Source organism: Pteropus alecto, unplaced genomic scaffold, assembly GCF_000325575.1.
Source record: "Pteropus alecto unplaced genomic scaffold, ASM32557v1 scaffold7, whole genome shotgun sequence".
NCBI classification, from domain to species: domain Eukaryota; kingdom Metazoa; phylum Chordata; class Mammalia; order Chiroptera; family Pteropodidae; genus Pteropus; species Pteropus alecto.
Genome location: NW_006494614.1, coordinates 37,667,381 through 37,680,793, shown reverse-complemented (window position 1 = coordinate 37,680,793; position 13,413 = coordinate 37,667,381). Strand labels below are relative to the sequence as shown.

Sequence of the window (13,413 nt, the reverse complement as noted above, 5' to 3'; positions counted from 1 at the left end):
GCCCTCCTGTTCCTTCCACTAAAAAATGACTGAGGCTGGGGCAGCCCTGTGGCCAGAGTGCTGGGACACAGCAGCCTCTTAAAGAAAATTATCTGCTCCCTTCAGTGCAGGGTCTTGGTGTTTACACTCCAAGTCTATTTCCTATAGGAAATTTGGGCTGACCAATAAGATGACTGTAATTTTTAGAGAAGGAGGCTTCTGGCAAAAGAAGAGGCAGGCTTCTTCGGTTGCAGCGGCTACTGCTGCTACTGCCTGGTGCTGAGACAACCACCAAGTTCAACAGATGCGAGTCCAGATTAGCAGGATTCCATCACCTCTGACTTATTTGAAACAGCCCTTATTTATTAAAATGGTCCTCAGAGCCTTTAGTCATTGGCTATATGGCTGTAGAAGGTTTTCACTTCAAGAGATCCAAGAAAATCAAAGTAGAAACTAGGAAATGGGAGAGACTTCTACAGAGGAAAACTCACTATTGATGACACTTCTGTCATTGTTTCATTTCAGAACAAGCTGGGTTTTGCTACTATGGGAAATAATTTTCCCTCATCGAGCATGTAAAAAAAAAAAAAATTAACCACAGAAACATGTAAATAAAAATTCAGATTTTTATAAATCTAGATTCTAAGAATCAAGGGATAGTGTCTAGAGTCAGATTGGTGACTGAGTTTAAAACCTGGCACTGTCACTTTCTAGCTGTGTAACCTTGGGCAAGTTATTCTCCATACCTCAGTTTCCCCATCTATAAAATAGCGATGGTAGTGGCCTACCTCACAGGTTATGAAAATTAAGTTAATCTTTATAAAATACTTAAATAAAATGACACTCGGTAAGCATGACATAAATTATGGTTAAAAGAAAGTAATCAATGAAAACTTAATGGTAAGCAAAAACCTTTCTTATAAGGTTAAAAATATATTAGTAGTCATGGTTTGTGTCATCTTTACATTGCCAAATCACCTCCTGATCTTGACTATGTTGGTAGTAGCAAACACCCCATAACCTCATTATAGAAAAAAATAAAGCGAAGTACTGATTATTAAATTCTAACACATTTTATTTGTTCATTTCTGAACACGGCATATGGTGGTTTTAACAATTCAGATGAAATGTTTTCTTAGGTCATTCCTGAAACCTGATTGAAGAGTATATTGATATTGTTCAAATATATCCAGGGCACAGCTTCTAGTTACTCAACCTCTGTCCCCCAACCAACCACTACAACCTCAGGGAAATATTTATACAAAAAACACAGTCACACTGCACTTCTACAACTGAATTGAATCTTATTGCTTACCCTGGGAAGATGAAATGTGCAGAATAGTGAATCTGGGAGATTCATTTCCTTCACAAACTCCGATAGAAACTAGTTCTCCCACACTTAATCAGTCCTATAGGAGGAACTACAATTCGAGAAGAAAGGAAGCATTTTTCCTAAGCTTGTTGTTGAGATTCATAAGAACAAACCTGTTACTGAGTAAAGCTTAAAGACAGCAGAGATGAGATGCATTTCTAACTTGTTTGTTAGGTAAGGTGAGATGGTGTCGATTTTTGCTTTGCTTGAGCAGCGAGTTGTGGATAGGGGATAGGATGAAAGAAATAAAAAATATTACCAAAAACTCAGCTTGGTTCAAAGACCAAGGACAGTGTCTGTCCTTTTTAAATAAGCAAATTGCATCCTAGTTCTTCGGCAGCATTGTTTCCCCTACGAAAGTTTTTTACATACAGATTGGGACATCAAAGCCATGCAAATAAGAGGTCAACCACCAAGCCAACTGGTCTGTACTTTAATTTTGTCTTTGGGTTTTAAGCCTGAAACCTGGAAAGAGTTTGGGTGTGGGTTGTTTTCAATTGCACATTTCAGTTTTTGCATCACTGAAGAACAGAGGTTTAGATTGAAAAGAGAGGTTAAACATACTTGAATTCAAGGCCTTCATCATACAGGTGAGCAAAACCAGGCCCACGAGGTCCTTCCCTTAAGACAGCCTCCCTCTCCCAGCCAACGTTGCCCAACTCTACGTGTCTCCTACTGATGTTTCCATTGTCCCTGTGCATGGGTGCTTCCCTTCTCCTACATCCTGAGGCTGCAATATCACCTCAGCAGGTGCTCCTCACACTTCCGGAGCAGGCCATGTGAGCAAGGTTCCTTCCGTTCACCCTCTAGAATGCTGAGAATCAGACTACGTGAGCCGCTCTGTCATTTTCTTTTCCGGTTCTTCTAGTACTGATCAATTGGACTTAAAGGCATTTTATGGCCAAAATTCCTAGTGCAGATGTTCTTTCTGCAGGCATTTCCCCTGGTCCATATGACTCATTAAATTTGACCCTTGATGGATTTCTTTCTACTTGGTTGAAAATCAGATACGGCTGCCCCTCTTCCCTGAGCTCAGTTCTCCATGAACACTTCAAGACAGCTTAACTCCCCAGCCTTCTCGTGAGGGGAGGGAAAGAAAGGGAAGCTGAGCTAGCAGCTTTACCAAAGTTACATATGATCTCATTCAATCTCCATGAACAACCTCATGAGATAGAAGTTATGTCCACATTACAAATGAGAAAACTGAGGAGAGGTTCAGTAGTTTGGCCCGGTTACACAGTTAGGGCTGATATTCAAAACCTACGCCAATCTGACTCATCAGCCCTCATCTTTCACTGCTATGTGCTGCCTTCCAGGACTAAGTCAAGTGTTATTAACTCTGTCTTCCTGAGTCCTGGTTGCTCCTTTGAATATAAATCTTTGGAATATGTCTCCCCACCAACCCTCATTCCCAATCATAGGGTCATTAAAAGGAAGACAAGTAGAACTAAAGGAGAACTATGTTACACTGATATATTTATGATGGTCTAGGTCCTGTCTGCCCTCAGCCTCACCCCTCCTTCTTAAAAAGGCAGACAGACAAGAGTGAGAAGCACTTTAGCACACTAGTTACCAGATCAGGATCCAAAACCAACTGCCTGAATTCCAGTCCTGATTCACCACTGACTTCAGGCGTGACCATACTCAAGTCATTTAATCTTTCTGTGCCTCTGTTCCTAATATGTAAAATAGCCATGATCCTGACATTATAAGGTTATTCTGAGAATGAAATGGAAAAAATCCATATAAATCCAATAAAATAGTGCCCGGCACACAGTAAACATTCAATAAACATGAAGTATTGTCTCTCTCCCTCCCCACAAACCAGTGTGTCAATAATAAGGCATTACGCAAAGAAAATTTTTTTAGAGAATCATCTTGGACAAGGACATTTTTGACTAAAGTTGAGTTACAATCAGATAATATCAAGAGCAGCGGAAAGGTGCTTGAATCTCTGAGAGACAGGCTAAAAGGGTGCAAGGAAAGGAGAAATGAAGGGGGAATGCTTTTGTGTAGGAAAGGTTTTGTGTAGATTGTAAGAGCTTTAAGAATTTCTTTACTTCCACCTGTAGCCACGGTCTCCTAATTCATCTCCCAGCCACCAGCTCCTTCACTTCCCACAGTCTCAAATCATCCAATTAAGATACTCATACAAGGTAAACATGTACCACATCTTTGAATTATTACCTAGGGAGCATTACCATTATCAAGAAGACACTCAGGGGAGAAACGAGTCAGGATGTTCCTCCTTTGAACGTGCTTTCAACCCTCTCTCCTTCATCTACTTCCTAGTCCCTGATAAAGGCCAAAGGGTTAAGCAATTTTGCCCCTTCAAACTCAGCCTCCAGTATCCTCACAGGCAAATGGCTTCTTCCTTTTCTCATTTTCAAACCACGATCTCTCCTCTGTACTGAGCAGAATCCTGCAGTCCTTTGACCAAAGTAGCAACATGTGAAATATAAAGGGTAATGTCCCAGGAGTCAGGAACCTCAGGCTCTGGTCTCCTCTTTAATCCTGCTGGCCACATGACCTTGGGCAAGTCACCATTTTTCTCTGGACCTCAGTTTCAGCTTCAGCAAAGTGAGAGGATTGGACTAAATGAGTCTCTTCTAACTCTGACTTGCACACACACACACACACACAGAGCACGCAAACATGCACGTGCACAGACACAATTCCATCATGACCTTCATTGCTCTCCAACTTGAAGTTTTCCCTAAATAAAACTAAAACAAACACTCTTTATATTACTAAAGTCTAATAGGCCCTACTCCTAGGGCAGTGCCTTGAACCTGGTGTTCAAATACATAGAACTAAATGAAAAAAACATAAGCAGTTTAATAAGTTATTTTTGAAAATCTATAACCTTCCCTTCGCCTTGGGATCCCTTAAAGGTGAACCTGCTTACAAACTTTCCCCACCATTTCAGAGTAGGATAGCTCAGTATATACTGGAAATGTCTACCTCATATATTATACTCTCCTGCGTCAGCCAAAGTACCACTAATTCAGAATCAGGCAGACTGACCATTGAGTTTCTCTTAAGGAAAATAATTCAACGTGTGGAAAACAAGTCTCAAAAAGGAGTTAAAACAGTAAAAAACAGAACAGAGGGAGAAATGTGTAATCAAGACAAAAGAATAGTTCTCTCATCTAACATCTGTCATAGCATTTTTTCCTGAAGAAATTCATGGTTGTCATAACTCAAGACAAATCCTGTGGACAAGAGCTTTGCCTGGGCTTCTACAGCGCCTGACAAGGCACATAGCCTGTTACTGCAGGCGAAACCAGACGTGACATTGCCTTTCTGGAAATGAAGTAAATTATTTCTATAACCCCAACCTTTCACCCTTATATGAGTGACATTTTTCCCATCCTCAAGGATTATCTTTTGGATTATCTTCTAAAATTTCAAGCACAGAATCCCAACATATTGCAAAAAATGCACCGAACTGTGGTAAATATGTAATTTGAGAAATCTTGGAGATTTCTTAAAGATCCTGGGAGAATAATGTTTGCACTAATGAGCCAAGACAAGAATATATGAAAGTTATAATCAGTGTCACCATAAAAAATAAATTAATTAATAATAAAAAAGAATATATGAAAGTTAAAGAGGGTTTCAGAGTAGCGAAAGCCTAAACTTATTTATTAATATTTAGCTAGACCAGGAAGAGTGCACTGCTAGCACGTGTGTATTACAGAAGTAGGCTGCTCCTTACAGGTGGATAAAAGCAGGCTGCTCCTTAACAGGTGGACTCTCATCAGCCAGTATGGGAGTTGCGCCAACTTTTTCCAAGCACGTAAAGCATTTACTAGGTATGCGTCCACCCCGACCCCTGTGACCGACACAAAGCTGTTCTCAGTTCCCTAGCCCACATGAAAACAAGGTCTCCCTCAGCATAAAAATTCAGAAATGGATGAGAGGCTTGAACAGGGTTTCTCAACAACTTTGCAATCAAGGTGACACACTTGAAGGAATTAAAACACTCAAAACATTAGTTCTGTAATAACTGCTCAATCTCTACCACACTATAAAAACGTCTCACTTCTCCCTAAAAGCATGCAGAATTGCACTTTCTCTTGGTCCTCCCCAACCATGTGTCTCGATTGAAGTGGAAATTTTTTGCTGCCCTGACCTTACTCTATCATAAGTGTGAGCGAAAGCTCTTTTGTGTTGCAGTGGGCACACAGTCCTCCTTTGGTCTAAGTTTGACATTAAGCTTGACCGCTAATCTCTGACTAGTAGCACACTGTACTCCACTCTACAGCACACGACAGGACCAATCAGGGCAGTGTTTCCTTGACAGACATCAGTGTGACAGTAGGTATACTCAAATTGTCAGAGCAAAATAGTCACATCGGTCAAAATCTGGTGACCCTCCTGTGATGGGTTCGAGTCTCCTCATTTTACAAGCCAAGCTGAGATTCAAAGAGAGAAGGTGCTGAGCCCAGGATCATCCAGCCTCTTCGTAGCAGAACCAGATCTGGACTTCGATATTTCTCGCCCAATGTTATTTCTGCTGCCCACAGCTCCTCCTCATCCTTTGTACTGCCATTTAACCTTTGAGGAATGAGCCCATGCCTCCACTCAACCATCTCGCAGTTTTTAAAAGGACTGCATTTCAGATATCCTTATCCTGTGCAGCAGATCTTGCACCACTCCCTTCCTCAAGTAGCACTACATATATGGGTACACAACTAAGATATTTGATGTGATTTAGTTAATCCTCTCAGTTTCTCTATAAGGAAAGCAGGGTAAGGCTGGAGTCTAAAGCTAGATGTATCTGTCTACTACTCCTCTTGGCCTCTCCCTCCACTCAAAGTTTATCAGTTCCTTGAGCAAACAGATGAAAGACAGGGAGAGAGATTGGAAGCCAAGCTACCCTCACCTTCTCTGTGGCTCTAGTTTGTCTTAAGAGAATAGTTGTAGCAAGTTCATGGCAGGTACATCTATGAGGTGGACTCATAAGGTAAGATTGAGCTCTCCTGGCAAAAGCTGGTATCTATGAGAAGGAGGAGGAATTATGCAATCATTTTTAAGGGAAAAAGATAACTGCCAACTTTTCCTACCTCCCACTCTTATCTGATGGTCCTGCTTTCTTAATTATCCCTTCAGCAGAATGAGAAACAGTTACTACTAAAAGTAAGGTTAGCCCTAATTACTGGAATTCAAGAAAGTCTCTGAAAGAACCAGACTGCTTATCCAAACTGTGCAAGCCACCGGGAGGCAAGAGAGAAGAAGCCACTAAAAGATGACAAATCTACGGTGTAGCTCAAGGATTGGCAAGGATAGGACAAGCCACCTGTTTCTGCAAATAAAGTTTTATTGGAACACAGCCATGTCCATCTTTACATGTAGTTTATGGCTGTTTTTCTACTATAAATAGTAGAGTTGAGTAGTTACAACATAGACTGTATAACCCTCAAAGCCTACAATATTTCCCAGTTGGCTGATCCTTGGTACAGATAGTTTAGAGAAAATATGGCTGTGGAAAAGGATAAATCCATATCCAAATATAAAGCCAATAAAGAGTCTTGTTTGGTTTTCTCTGAGGATTTCTGCCCATTTAAGAGGGCACTGCTTACAACAGGAGATTAATTTGGCTAATAATTATACCAGGTATGGAGGCAGAAGCAGAACCATGTTTCTAATAAGTTCTCTAAAGGTGGCAGTTTTGACAATATATAAATAGAGTTGCATGTATTTTAAAGGAGAATATTTCTTCTTTGTTCATAGTCATTATTTCTGTGAGTGATTCAGGAAAAAACAGAGATTAGCAGAGAGAAAACAAAGGTGATGGTGACAGTAGTGGGCATGATGATGATGATGCATCATCTCTATCATCCTCATCCTCACCTTCATCACAGCGAATACCTATGGACCACTGGGCATGTGGCTGTCAGTGTACTAAGCACTGGGCGCATGTTTACTTATTCAGTTCTCACAACAAACTATGTGCTATTATTATTCCCATCTTATACATGAGGAAAATGAGGCACAGAGTGGTTAATTAACTTGCTGTTGGTCACAAAGCTAGTAAATGAAACCAGGCCCTAGAGTCTTTGCTCTTAACTACATTTTAAAACACTTTTTTTCTAACCTTATAAACAGAGGCTCAGAGAAGTAAAAGGTTTTAAATGAAATAATGAGGGAATGGCAAATCTAAAATTTTAAGGCCCAAGTTTATGGATGTAATTTCTAGTCTATGGTGCTGTTTCCCTCCCCAAAATTCTTGCTTCCACTGCCTCCCGCCCTCCCACCTTTAACTCAACCACATTACTCTCACAAACTTCTCTGCTTAAGGTCACCCACAGGGAAAATCCATAGACACAAACACCTAAGCATTTACAAGGGTGCCTCGGCCTTCGAATTAGCAGGTTTCTCTCTTCCCATCACTCTGCTCTCCAGTGTTCGGGGCCAAAGCGTTCACCTTAAAGGAGCAAATCAGGTGGAAGAATATCAGCAATCTTTTTGGAGCTGGTTTGTGCATATTGCAAAGCAGCACTGTCATGGAAGCTTCCTTTAGCTCAGAAAAATAATTCTTCTTTAGTATATGGCAATTTAGTATAAAGAACCCACTTTAAGATCTTTATGTTTAAGTCCCTGACACCATATTATCATTTTAAGTCAAAATGAAAAAAAAAGCCAATAGTTCAATGGCTTGAAAAAAATTCAGCCTCAAAAAGGATACATGGATAAGTCATGGGTGCTCTAGACCAGTGCTAGCCAATAGAACTTTCCATGATTGAAATATTCTGTATCTCTCCTGTCCAATATGGTAACTACTAGCAACACGTGGCTATTGAGCACTTAAGCTGTGGCTGGTACAACTGAGGAACAGGATTTTTAACTTTAGTTTATCTTAATTTTAAATTTAATAGCTTCTGTGACTACCATATATGCCAGCTCAGCTCTAGACCACCCCTCGAGCCCTGAGCTATTAGCCAGGCATAGGGGACACACAATAAGACCCAGTGTCTGCTATCTAAGAACTTATAAGCAACGTGGGGAGAAAAAACACATATGCACAAGCAGTTAAATGGTGAAAGACAGTAAGAGCTAAAGGAAGAAGTAAAATCTTAGAATCTAGTTCTACAGAATGAGACTTTTGCCCCTTTGCTGCTGCAGGTACAAAGCAGTCTGCTTGAGAAAAGAACGCACCATATGCTTTCACAACCCTTTGAGCCATCAGTTTGAAGGAGACACTGTCTTTACATATGTCAGGTCCTTTAACTACACCAGAAGGGATTACAGTCTCTGTCAAATGCTTACTATCTCCCTAAGGTACAGGACTAAGAATGTGCCAATTAGGAACTAAGTCAGTTTAATAAGATAAATCCAATTCCTTTGTCTCTCACTCTTTTTCTCCTTCACAGCCTTAAGTCTGAAAGACAAAGGAAATTTGATCAAGGAGAGATGCTGTCCATTTTTTTTGTTCCCTTTATTACCTTGTAGAACCTCCTCCACAAGTACTTTTCAGGGCAATATCCACTCCTCACCTGCTTTCCAGACTTCTCCTCAGGCTCCCTAGGGCGACAGCTTCCTGGGGACCCAACTTCATAGTTTTTGCAAATAGTTAGAGAGAAGAGTGAATAAAGGAGAGAAGAGGGGAGAGGAGCGGAGAAAGGAGGAGGAGAGGAAGAAAGGAAAGAAAGAAAGGTCAATAGGAATGACCCATATCAGAAACAGTAATGAGGGAACAGCCATTGGTTCTGTTCTCAGCCATCTCCATTCTCAGCCGGGACTGGAATACAGTCCTATATCTTCAGTGGTTATAAAGAAGTGACTGAAGTTACTCTTTTGAGATCATCTGAGACTTTCTCAGTGTAATACATGACCAGATGTGTGTGAACTAACTTTCACTATCTTTACTTCTGTGCTTTATTTGACAAAACAGATCAAAACATACTGTTTTCTATGTAACCTCCTAATTAATGAGAACCCATATTAATCTTAATTTTAAATTAAATTGAGTATGTTGGACCTCCACTTATCCCATAAAGTTGGGGTTATACTACAAAAAGAAGTCTTATTTCGACAACAACAAAAACATAACAAATTGAGCATTAGCAATAGACTTACACCTGGATGACACTTGGATCCAGTAATAAACTCTTAAAAAGATTTCTATGTATAAAAATTCTAGATCCCTAAAAACTCTGAAGGGATTTCCAATGCCTGTTGCTGAAATAGATAGACTGCAGAAAACCACGGTCCAGTCCCAATCTACCAAACATAAAATTGGTTTGACTTCAGAAAGGAAGAAAGCATACGAAATACCATAGTACCCTCAGTCTTTCATCTGCCTAGTCACATAAGGTCTCATCTTGTGTTTCCAACACTAGGATTCTATGAAAGTAGGATTGCAGTTTTGTAGAATTCAACTTTAAAAACCATAAGTCATAGTAGGCAGAGAGGAGCGAGTGGTGCCAAATAAAGAGGCTCTTGTTGGCAAGAAAGATGGGAACCGAAGGCCTTGCTTCAGAGTCCTGGCGTTCAGGAGCTCGACACGATCTGCTTAAGGTGGGCATGACCTCCAAAAGAGAATACCTAGGGCTACGTGATTTTATTCCCACCCTCATCCTCACAGACAATTCAGTGTCAAATGGACAAGGACCAGAAAAAGATCTTATTATACAGGATTATCAGCTGCCCAGAACTCACTTCAATCAGACCAACAAGATACTGTTTCTCGAGGTCTCTCTGAGCACCTGGAATGGTTTTTATTAAACAGAACCTCTCTCTGTAATAGGATTTTAACTTGGTTGAACCTTTGAGACTAGCAATTTGGAAAAAAATAGACCTCTTCAACAAATACCTTAAATGTAAACATCCCAATGCAAACACCTGGGGAAAAAGGTTAAACAATTGAAAAAGATAGTTACACCTGAATAAGACTACAGCAGAGGATACATTCTAAGACCCCAGTGGATGCCTGAAACTGCAGATAGTACCGAACCCTATTTATATTTATATATTTACTTTGTTTTTTCTTACACATACATACATACATACAAACTTCTGATAAATTTTAATTTATAAATTAGGCACAGTAAGAGATTACCAACAATAATAAAATAGAACAATTATAACAACATACTGCAATAAAAGTTATATGAGTGTGGTCTCTCTCTCTCTCGGCAAAGTAGCTAGCATAAATTCCTTTTTCCTTCTTTACAATTCATGGGTAGAAGATTCATTCTTACCGTAGATTTTAGCAACCACAGCATACGATTTTCTTTCTTTCCTTATTAAGTCGAGAATTTTCCCCTTTTCACTTAAAGGAAGCACTTTACAGCTTCTCTTTGGCATATCCAAACTGCTAGCATCACTACTCTTGCGCTTTGGGGCCATTATTAAGTAAAATAAAGGTCACTCGAACACAAGCACTGAGATACCACAAGTCGGTCTGATGACCCAGGTGACTACTAAGTGACTGAAGAGCAGGTTAATATCAACAGCGTGAACATCAGACAAAGGGATGAGTCACGTTCCAGGCCAGACAGCAAAACAACGTGAGATTTCATCACACTACGCAGAACGGCATGCAACTTAGAACTTCTTAATTGTTTATTTCTGGAATCTTCCATTAAACATTTTCAGACCACGGTTGACTGCGGGTGACTGAAACAAATAAGGGGGAACTACTGTACTGCCATTTAGTTGGAAAAGCATATTGCCGAAGTACTGCTTCCACAGAAAGTATGGTCGGGCTTTACTTGACTTGGCACTTCCATTCTTTTTAAGAAATTGGATATTATTTTAAGGACGCAGGCACAGCAGTTACATTACCATGATCATAAGAATGTCTAAGGTCATTGAATACTTCTACGGCTTACTGTTCTCAAGAATTCTGAAACCTACGCTGCAAGAAGGAGTTTAGAAATATAGCTGACTGTAATCTAATCCATAAACGCTACTAAAGGAATGGAGCCACTTCTTTAATAAAGGGAATAATGAGAGGACAGTTTCAAATATTTATGCAATCCAGTAGGATGTTCTCTACTAATTTTCTACTAATTAGATACATCAGAATAATAAGTGTTCTGACTGGCCACTTAAAGAACAATTTAATGAAATATTTGATCATAGACCAGATCCTATACCAGAGGAAAAAAGTGTACTGTCTATGAAGGCCCTTACTGGGTCAATTGGGAATACTAGAATATGAATGGTAATTAAAATATTGTGTCCATGTTAAGTTTATTGAGGCTGAAAACTGTAGTATGTTTTTTAAAAGAGAATATCCTTATTGTTAGGAAATACTGAATTATCTAGGTATAAAGGGCCAGGAAACGGTTCTGAAAAATTATTTTATGGATGTACGTATGTGTATATATAGGCAATATACATTTTTGTATTATATAATAAATTATTCCATATTATACTTATTTTACAATTTATAAAAATCTATTTTTTTATATATAAAGAGCACATAATAAAGCAAAAGGACAAAATGTTAACTATGAGTCAATCTAGATACAAGTATACAGGTATTCTTTGTACTATTGTAATTTTTTTGTAATTTTGAGATTATATCTAAATAAAAAGATTTTTTTATCAAAAAGGAGGGGAGAATTGGAGACTTCCTCCCCCAGCTGGATTGAAGGAAGGGGTAATTTTATTTAAGTGTGGGCAGGCTCTGTCCCTGGTATGATGTTCACCTCAGTCTGATTTTCGCTTGGTTTGATCATTCACACAAATTAGCAAAGAGAAGCAAAATGAGTTGCTGGTGTTGTTTTTTCACTTTCTCTAAATTTCGGATTATAAAAGTAGCATGTGCTTATTTTAGAAAATTTGGGGAAAGGAAAGAAAACTAAGAAAAAAAAAAAAAACAAATAAATCCTACCAAATCCCACCAAACTTGAAGAAACATCATTTTCATTTTGGCATATTTTCTTTCAGTCTTTATTCCAGAGTTTTAAGAGAACTGGGATTATATTAAATGAAGTGTATAGTCCGGGTTGTTCTTCCTTTTCTTTTATCGCATATAAACACTTTTCTATGTCATCAGTCAAAAAAAAGTTTCATAAAATCTTTAATGTCAACATAATATTCCATATTATGGATGAGGCATAATTTACTTAATCATTTCCTTAAAACTTCCTTTGATAGTTTCCAATTTTAATTTATTATACGTAATGCTGAGTTAAAACTTTTAAAATCTTGTGCTTAAATTTTTTTTTTTTTTTTTTTTTTTTTTTTTAGTATTTCTCGTTTATACCTTTATAATAGAGACGCAAAAATAAAATTGCTGGACCAAAGGGTATAAACATTCTGAAGACTCAATACAAAAGACCAAACCACTTTTTCAGAAATTTAGGCTAACACTTTTATCTTTAAGGGGAAAGAAGTCACTTGAATGGAATTATCAAAACTTCAGGCTGAAATCTCATTTAGGATCTAAAGAAAGGGAAGTTACTGCCACAGTCTGAAAACTGCCAGTCTTCAGATTAAATAGCTGCTGGGACAACTTCCGTAAGCTGTTTTTGCCTTCAAAAGAGGAAAAATAAACATTTCAGCCTGTATCAACACACACTGACTACTATGTACAAAATACAGGGCCCAGCCTCAAATGATCACCACATATTAAGCTTTGGGTGTCTATAATCTAAAGCTCTTCCTATCCTCCTGATAATAATGGAAACCTAAGAAATATATGGAGGGGAAAAGTACATGTACAAAAAGTGATAGGAATCTAAAAGCAAGGTTCAGGTGCAAAAAGGCAAAGACAAGTTTTTTTTCCCCTCTCTATTTTCTTAGCAGCCTAGTAGGGTAAAAGAACTGAAGGCTCCGTCATTCAGGACATGTGGAGTGAGTCACATCAGTCCCAAACAAACAACCAGCCTGGGTCAAGGATGCAGCAAAACCTCTCTGAGCTCAATCTCCTCGCTTATTAAATGACAAGCTTGAACAAAGTCCCTAAAGGTTCCTCTCTCAGGTATCTCATTCTGCAACATTCTCCTTTAAATATGCCAGGGAAGAAAAGGGCAGAGTGCTTATTCTCTCTGAATGTATTATGTAGGATGCTGACCACTTCATTTCTCATAACACGATCA

The 13,413-nt window shown here is 38.9% G+C and overlaps 1 protein-coding gene across 2 annotated transcripts in view; it reads right to left on the bottom strand.

The window, feature by feature from the left end:
* Nucleotides 1-13,413, bottom strand: part of TNFRSF21 (TNF receptor superfamily member 21) — a 65,848-nt gene that overhangs the window by 30,421 nt on the left and 22,014 nt on the right. The window lies entirely within an intron of this gene.